General features: G+C 38.0%; 1 long non-coding RNA gene across 1 annotated transcript in view; it reads left to right on the top strand.

The window, feature by feature from the left end:
* The window catches only part of LOC118763083, a 67,777-nt gene extending 64,739 nt beyond the window's left edge, over positions 1 to 3,038 (top strand). The window contains exon 3 of the long non-coding RNA XR_004998835.1: positions 2,695 to 3,038. This is a non-coding gene — a long non-coding RNA (uncharacterized LOC118763083). The remainder of the gene's footprint in view (positions 1 to 2,694) is intronic.
* Positions 3,039 to 10,000: the final 6,962 nt, after the last annotated feature.

Raw genomic sequence — 10,000 nt, forward strand, 5'->3', positions numbered from 1 at the left:
AGATATTATCACATTTTCGGGGATAAGTTAGATTATTAATATTCAAGCAGTTGACTTGATTTATAGATACGTGCAGGTTCGATTTTTACTGATTATTTATTAATCAATACAGAAAAGGAATTACAAGTAAGCAATAAGTATAACAAAACACCAGGTGTCAAGAGTTCGTTTCTCGTTGCTGACACAGCAAATACCGCCTAATTCCTAATGTATTTGATTTTTAAATGGTTAATCCCACATGTAAACAGATATCGAAATAGGACTTCTGATCCAGTCTAGTTTTAAGTAGATGTCATCTAGTGGTTCACTTTTTTAAGGCCTCTTCTTGCGTGGTAAGGAGTTTGCTAACTAACTACACAGTTCCGGGTTCAGTTCCACTGCGTGGCACGTTGGACAAGTGTTTTCTACTATAGACTTGGGCTGACCAAAGCTTTATGAGTAGATTTTGCAACCGGAAAATGAATGAAGCCAGTTGCTAATATATATATATATATATATTATATATATATATATATATATATGTATGTATATATGTATGTATGTGTGTGTGTGTATATATATATGTGCGTGTATGTGTCTTTGTGCATGTGTTTGTTACACACCACCACCTGACAACCGGTGTTCGTTTGTTTACGTTTCCTAACCAAAAGAGACCGAAACAATAAGTACCAGGCTTTAAAAGTAAAAATAAGTACCGGAGTCGATTTGTTTGACTAAAAACTGTTCAAGTGGCGCCCCAGCATGGCCGCAATCCAATGACTGAAACAAGAAAAAGATAAATGATCAAAGATATTGTGTTGTAAATAGGTACCATGAGGTGGTGAATATACAAAACGACAATAAATATGCGTGAAGTCATCACGTGTCTGTAATAAGTCATTAAGTGAGATATAGCTATGTTTTGAGTTCAAATTCCGCCGAGGTCGACGTTGCCTTTTATCCTTTCGGGATAGATAAATTAAGTACCAGTGAAACATTGGGGTCGGTGTAATTGACTAGCCCCCACCCCCTCAAAATTTCAGGCCTTGTGCCTATAGTAGAAAGGATTAAGTGAGAGATAGAAATATGGACTGGATGACAAAAGACAGCAAATGGTATGGAAGTTATTAAGTAATAGTAAATACGTCAGTTACGGGGGTAAGTAGATAGTAAGGTCTGTTAAAGGTATTAGTCTCAGTCGACTAATTTTATATCACAGTACTATATCGTGTTACTCAGATAACAATTTTTGTCATGGCTTTCAAATAGCGTAAAAATGCGGGAGGAGAAGGAAAGAAAGAAGGAAACTGAAAGGGAGAGTAAATGACAGAGTTTGACGATCTATGAATTTTTTCGTTATTTTTCATAAGAGCCAAGAAATTCGATAACTAAATTACAATTCTTGCATGAATGCCATATTTTCTATTATCCACGGTGGCATATTTTCTATTATCCTATAACGAATAACCGAAAATTGCTTATATTTCTAATGCTGTGGACTCCACCGGATTGAATGGTAATGCTTAGGTGTCGAAAACGTCGTGATATTTGCTAGGGCAGCTGATGACGGGAAAACACATATGTTCTGCTCGATTTTTGATTCTTGTATAGTGGAAAGTGTTTGTGGATCCATAGTCTGTGGGAATCGCTTATTCTGGCATTTTTAATTTTCTTCATGAATAACCTAACTAGGCTTGGACAAGGGTTACACGATAGTGTTTGGTTATGGGAGGTTCTCTGGCATACATACATACGTGGGTGTATAAGTATTTTTATATATCAATATGCGTGTGTCTGTGTGCACGTGTATGTATAAATAAATATATACGTATATATATATATATATATATATATATATATGGAGGCGCGTGGTTTAGTGGTTAGGGCATTCATTTCACGAACATGAGGTCGTGAGTTCAATTCCCGGCGACGCGTTGTATCCTTGAGCAAGACACTTTATTTCGCGTTGTTCCAGTCCACTCAGCTAACAAAAATGAGTTGTACCTGTATTTCAAAGGGGCCAGCCTTGTCACACTCTGTGTCACGCTGAATCGTCCCCGAGAACTACACTAAGGGTACACGTATCTGTGGAGTGCTCAGCCACTTACACGTTAATGTCACGAGCAGGCTGTTCTGTTGATCGGATCAGCTGGGACCCTCGTCGTCGTAACCGACGGGTGCTCCTCATATATAATATATATATAATATATATATATATATAGAGAGAGAGAGAGAGAGAGAGAGACACACACATACACATATATAGTCATTGCACGGTGATCGCCATAAGCTTTAAGCTTATATAAATATGCCATTATTATTATTTACAGGATTGTAAAACACGGAACCATATAACAAAACCTTCGCTTCTAAAGCATTATATACATAAATATATGTATATACATACATATATGTATATACATATACACACATATATATATATAAACATATATGGGCGCCTATATGTATACGTATACATAATTACATAAATAAGTATTCGCAGGTATTATATTTTTGTTGTCTACACATATAAATGCATCTATATATATATATATATATATATATATATATATAATATATATATATATATTATATATATATATATTTGTATATGTTTATGTAAAGACTAAATAATGTAATGTTTTTCTGTTCCATCCATCTTGTCTCGTAGGACTGCATTGAATATAACTTTTTCTTCCATTTTTGTCTTTGTAGATTCAAAAGGAGAGATCTGGTGTTACCCTCAACCGCATCGCCAATAGGAATCGCAGCATCCCCATCGTTTCTATTCCATCCATCCCCAAGAATTCCTACAGACCGTCAGACCAATGTCCAGCTTGCTGTATAAATACGATGTGTGACCTATCCTGGTTGAAGATTTACAGGAATTAATCTTAAATGATTCTTGGATTATCCTTAGCTTTATTCTAATTATTAGAAGAATTATGGTGATGAAATGGTAGAATCGTTAGCGAGTCGAACAAAATGCTTAGCGGCATTTCGTTCGTCTTTAAGTTCGGAGTTCAAATCCTGTCGAGGTCAACTTTGTCTTTCATCTTTTCGGGGTTGATAAAATTATGGTACCCGTAAATTACTAGGGTTGATGTAATCGACATGCCCCCTCCCCTTAAACTAAGTGGCCTTGTGCCAAGATTAGAAGCATAATTAAATGAAATGGCAAAATCGTTACAGTATCGGATTAATGTCCTTAAAGTATTCAGTTATGGTCATTCACGTTGTGGTTTCGAATCCAACATTAGTCAATTCAGCCTTTCGCATTTCCTCTCTGCAAAATATAATAATAATAATAATATAATAATAATAATAATAATAATAATAATAATAATAATAATAATGATAATAATAATAATAATAATAATAATAATAATAATAATAATAATAATAATGACAGCAACAACAAAAATAATAATCTGGTACTGCTCCTATGAAATTGTTTAAGATAATAGGTTTGCCTATTCGGTAGAGCGTCAAACAAAATCTCCTTTGGGGTTTTTAGATACAACTGTGTACGTTCTGAGTTCAACTCTTGCCGTTGTTAGCTTTGACTTTCCTTCTGCGGTCGATTATATAAAAAGTGGAGGCGCAATGGCCCAGTGGTTAGGGCAGCGGACTCGCGGTAATAGGATCGCGGTTTCGATTCCCAGACCGGACGTTGTGAGAGTTTATTGAGCGAAAACACCTTAAACCTCCACCCGGCTCCGGCAGTGGGTGGTGGCGAACCCTGTTGTACTCATTTACCACAACTTTCTCTCACTCTTTTTTCCTGTTTCTGTTGTACATGTATTTCAAAGAGCCAGCCTTGTTACACTCTGTGTCATGCTGAATCTTCCCTGAGAATTACATTAAGGGTACACGTGTCTGTGGAGTGCTCAGCCACTTGCACGTTCATTTCCTGAGCAAGTTGTTCCGTTGATCGGATCAACTGGAACCCTCGTTGTCGCAACCGACTGAGTGCCACGTTATGTAAAGTGCTTGACAAGTTCGGGGAAATATAATGATCAGGAATTATTATGTTATGAAGGCGGTGGATTGAAATATAAGAAATATTGTCTTGCATTGGATATTTTGGTCTTTTTAAGTCCTCTGGCCAAATTCCACCAAGGTCTACTTTGCCTTTCATCCTTCCACGGTAAATAAACTATGAACTACGCATATATAGGGAACTACGCATATATAGGGAACTACGCATTGGACTTTTGAATCATATTTTCTTGCTCCACCGATCAGGTGTGTGTGTGTGTGTGAGAGAGAGAGAGAGAGAGAGAGAGAGAGAGAGAGAGAGAGAGAGATCTCTGCTCTAAACTGATTCAGAACAACACACGACTCACTGAAGATAATGAATCCTGGACTGTTGCGACAGGGTTCACGGGGCAAATTCGTCTCAGTCTACAGTGTAGGGACTTATATCTGTGTCCCCTTTAACTATGGGCGTTGGTATTGTTTTGATGGAGTGTTAATATATGGAACGGAAGGAAACTGATGATGGTGTGCAGGGGTAATAAGTGGTTCAAAGGTGAATTCATAGAAGAGTTTCAGTGCAAATTTTTATGATTGAAGAATATTTAGCCTTGGTCTGGCAACGAGGAAGAGAGAGAAGGAGGGAGAGAGAGAGAGAGAGAGAGGAGAGAAGGAGAGAGATAGAGAAGGAGAGAGAGATAGAGAAGAAGAGAGGTGGGAGAAAGAGAGAATGAAAGAGAAATGGAGAAAGAGGGAGAGAGAGAGAGAGGAAGCGGTGTTGTAGTTTGGTTTGTACTTTTTGTTCGTCGCCATTTAAACTAAGACTATTTGCACGTCACAAATTATTGATTCGATTCCCAGCATAATCGATTGGTTGTGCGTATGGGAGGGTGTATGCGTGCGTGAAAACGAATTCGCACAGAAACATAATTTTTTGTCTCCTTCGCAGACACAAATCGTGTGTGGGAATTTCGTTGCGAACGTTCCCTCTGCAAGAAAATTACTGCGCGGAGCTGCTGAGTACGGTAGCCAATACGCGTTATAATACTGTATAGATCCACAAACTACGGTAACCAGAACACGTCATATCATTACTACGTTGGAGCCACATACTGACATGGTCAGCACATGTTCTATTGCAGTTTGTGGCCACTGACCACAATACCCAGTCCATCGAGCGGATCCAGTGACTACATTAGTCAGTAAACGTCAGATTACTGCGTAAATCCACTGACTACGATAGTCAATAAGCGGCATATCACTGTGTAGTTCCACCGACTACGGTAGCCTCTACGCATCATATTAGTGTGTGAAGAGACCGAGAAAAATGCATAAAACATTCCTGTCTGTGAATCAGAATATTCCTGCAGGGGCAAACAATTCGAACCTTGGAAGTATATCAGGGAATGTATTCATACAATATGACAAGTGCGTGAAACATTAATGGAACATCAGATGAAGTTATGTGTTATGGGCTGGGGCAGTAGCCGCAGCAGCAGCAGCGGTTGCAGTACATCAGTTGCTGTTTAATCCCGGTGATTTATGCAGTTTATGTGCGCCTTCCGCGAACTTATTTCAGACTTTTGCCTCTGCCGGTGGCTATACATCAATTTTGTGTGACATTTCCGGCGGTCAAAAAGAGTGATGTCGACATACAAATGTATTATCCGATGTCGTGGTTCTTACATTAGGAGCTTTAACTCTCGTTCTCTCTCGTTCCCTCTCGTTCCCTCTCCCTTTCTCTCTCAAGAGATCTGGTGGAGTTTCCTTCGGAATTATTCCCCAACATTAGACGCAACCCGAGGGGAAATAAATAAATATATATGTATATAAACAAAAACAAAAGACAAAAAATTAAAATGATAGAGAAAAGAATTTGTGTAGCCAGCTGTCTAGTGGTACCGAATAAAAACAACCTACATCGAAGAGAAGAAAGCCAGTTGGCAACAGAATTAATCATGCAGACATTGCTCCCTTGGCACAGATATAAGACGACGGATGTGTTAAGTTAACAATGACACAACAACATATTATGAGTCACCTTCAGATAAACTCTTTCATGAAGCTGACTGTACACACACAGGAGAGTTATACACACACACAGAACCTACATATATACGGTAGCTATATATATATATTATATATATATATATATATATATATATATATATATATATGTGTGTGTGTGTGTGTGTGTAAAGACGAAAGCTATACCAGAGAACACAGAGAACATCGGTGGTACGCGTAGGGCAGTTCTACGGAGAAGGTTTATATTTGTGTGGCGTTGTGTCAATGGTATCGATGCCGTAGACTTGGAACACGACGCTTATCTACGATCAGCTGTGGATGTCGTGGATGGTGAAACGGTGAAAATAAATACCGAGGGAATAAGTTTGAGCCACACACCGCAGGCATGATCCACAGAATTTGATCGGTACGGGTAAATCTCAGATCACCAGGACAGATCTCTCTCTCTCTCCTCTCTCTCTCTCTCTCTCTCTCTCTCTCTCTTCTCTCTCTCTCCTCTCTCACTCTCTCTCTATCTATCTATCTATCTCTCTATCTATCTATCGCTATTCTTCTATCTCTTTTCTCTTTCTACTCTACTCGTTGTCTTTCTCTCTCACCTCTCTCTCTCTCTCTCTCTCCCTCTCTCTCTCTGTTCTCACTCCTCCTCAATCTTTTCCAATGTAAATATATATGCACACACACACACACACACTCACACATACATACACACACGGGCACGCACACACGCACATATGTATGGATTATAAGTATGTATTTGTGAATATATATATATGTGTGTGTGTGTGTGTGTGTTTGTGCTTATATATATATATATATATATACATATATTTATATATACATACACACACACATACAGAGAGGGACATAGACAGACAAACAGACAGACAGATAGACAGACGGATAGTTTGCGATATACAGAAGGAATAACAAAGATAAGACCATAACATTTATGTTCAAAGGGACTCCAATGAATATGGTACACACGCACACACACACACACACACACACAAACATAATTGCGTACAGGAAAGATTTCGCAATAATTTACTCGTAGTGACATACTGAAAGAAACTGTTAGTCTCTAGGTATTGTCTCATTTAAAATAAAGGAACCGACACAGCACAACTCCTAAATGAATGGGGGAAGTGTTCAATCCCTCATCCTAGAGCCCCATATTGTTAGAGAAGAAAAAAAATTTGGTAGCTCCTAATTTCACCGGTGGCCGTTTCATTGTATGTGTGTGTGTTTGTATGTGTGTATGTGTGTGTGTGCGTGTGTATGTGTGTGTGCGTGTGTGTGTGTGTGTGTGTGTTGTGTATGTGTGTGTAGTTATGTCTCACTGGCAGGAGTCAGTGGAATAGAAATGGTTAACGTGTACATGTGTGTGTATGTGTGTATGTATGTGTGGAGGGGCACGTGGGTTGCTGTATGTGTGCTTACTTTTCTACAGTTGTATATATTCACAGACCCGTGTAAAGTTATTTTCATCACATATACACACACAGGCCCCATAGTCGTATCGTATCTTCCTTCATAACATTTCGTATGAGAATCAGTAAGACAGCGAGCTGGCAGAATCGTTACCGCGCCGGGCAAAATGCTTCAAGGCATTTCGTTCGTGGTTACGTTCTGAGTTCAAATTTCGCCGAGGTCGGTGTTGTCCTTTTTATCCTTTCATTGTTGATAAAAGAAGTGGTTGTTAATCGATTTACCCCGTCCTCCGAAATTGCTGGCCTTGTGCTAATATTTGAAACCGATAGAGGAATAAATTAAAACATCGATATGGTTCAGTCAGCCAGGAGCGAAGGCACGCAGCGAACTGAATAAATATTAGCTACGGGATGGTGTAAGGGAGATAACTATTGTTCGTATAATTCGTGTTTAGCCCAGAGACAACTTTCACCTAAAGTTTGTAGGAGAAAAAAAAACAATTGGAGGGGGAAAAAAAGGGGTTAGAAAACGTTGCCTTTGATACATGAAAGATTATTTAAAGTGGGGAAAAATAAATAGTAAAAACAGAAAATGGGTTTTTAATTAATTTTTCAAAGAAAAATGCAAAAGTAGGTTTCGTTAATGGTGAATCTTCACAGGTTAAAGTAATCTATGGTTGTGTGAATGTGTGTGTGTGTGTGTGTGTGTGTTTATGTGCGTGTGCGTGTGTAAATATGCATATATATATATATATATATATATATAAGTGTATATATATATATATATATATATATATATATATATATATATATACAAGTAGAACCTCGGTTTCCGATAACTCTGGTCACGAATATATCGTACTATATCTTCTGTCTTTCTCATATTCATTTAATACAGTATACCACCTCGATTTATAAACGCCTCTGATCACAAATAAATCATGATTTATATATACATACATACATACATATATATATATAAACATATACACACACAAACACACACACACACACACATATAGGGTGCTTCTGTTAGCTGAGTGCTCTCCTTATTGGTCGCTTCTACCAGTTGCTAGCCTGTCCCACTAGAACCTTCTCCTCTTTGCAATCAGTTGCAGAATGTCTTCATAGCTCATAGGGTCCACCTCTAAGATTGTCCAGCATTTGGTTGAGTGTTCGATAAGCGTTGGCCGAATGTTAGCGTACTATATCTTCTGTCTTTCAACAATGAAAGGATAAAAAGGACAACACCGACCTCGGCGAAATTTGAACTGCGTTGGCCGAATGTTAGCGTACTATATATGCACACACACACACACACACGGGCACGAGTGGCCTTCCTATTTCCAGGCTAAACCCTTTTAGTCTTTTCTTGCTTCTTGCTTCATTACAATCTTTGTCTAATCAAGAACATTCCTTAGAAAACTTATTTCTACGCTTATCTTGTAATGATATCGCAAATGTAGACCGCAAGAATAGCGTTTCAAAATCTTATAATCTTTGATTCTGATCAGATTTTCGCTTCCACATTTCTGAATTGTAGGTTCGGATTCTTCGCATAAACACGTTGACCAGTTAAACCTCGTGTTGCTGGCTAATAGCTCTCCTATTCATGACTGTGGTCTTTTAGTATTCCAAATAGTTTTGACACTAGCAAGACACGTTTCTAAACCACCTCAGTTCCGTGCGGTGCAATACTGCTGAGAGAATACAAACTCTATAATATATTTCATATTTCATAACCATCCCACGTAATCACTTCTCCGCCATGTCACATCATACTCCACTCTAAGTCATTTGTTTCCTTGTCTCAGTTTTTCTTCAGGTTTCGTCAAACCGTTCGGTCATTATTATCAACTTGTCAATTCTTGTGAGTAATAGGTTTGCTGTTGTTAATAGATCTGTTGTTGCTGCATCATCATCATTATTATTATTATTATTATTATTATTATTATTATTATTATTATTATTATTATTATCATTATTATTATTATTATTATTATTATTATTATTATTATTATTATTATTATTATTATTATTATTATTATTATTATTATTATTTATCACTGCAGTTGTGTGAAGGCTCATGGTTTATTGGTCAAGGTATTGGGCTGACGATCGCAAGGCCATAAGTTCAATTCCCGGCGACGCGTTGTGTCCTTGAGCAAGACACTTAACTTCGCGTTTGCTCCAGTTCCCTCAACTGGCAAAAGTGAGTTGTACCAGTAATTCAAAGGGTCAGCCTTGTGACATTCTGTATTGCCTTGTATCCCCTTGAGAACTACGTTAAGGGGACACGTTAATTTCACAATCAGGCTGTTCCACTGATCGGGTCATCTGGAAACCTTGTCGTAACCGACAGGTTTTATCCTTGAAATAGTCAAACCCTGATAGACTAGATCCATGATTAATCATTACATCCATAACCAATCGTAATTCATTGTCTACCTAGGGCAACATTACACAGTATGTCATTCTGTAAATCATACACAAAAAAAGTTTTGCTATTATTTCTAGTATTTCAAGGGACCACATAGAAGTGGCTTCTGAGGCCGGAATGTGTATTCAGTCTCACTCAAGTA

This window comes from Octopus sinensis, linkage group LG4 (genome assembly GCF_006345805.1).
Source record: "Octopus sinensis linkage group LG4, ASM634580v1, whole genome shotgun sequence".
NCBI classification, from domain to species: domain Eukaryota; kingdom Metazoa; phylum Mollusca; class Cephalopoda; order Octopoda; family Octopodidae; genus Octopus; species Octopus sinensis.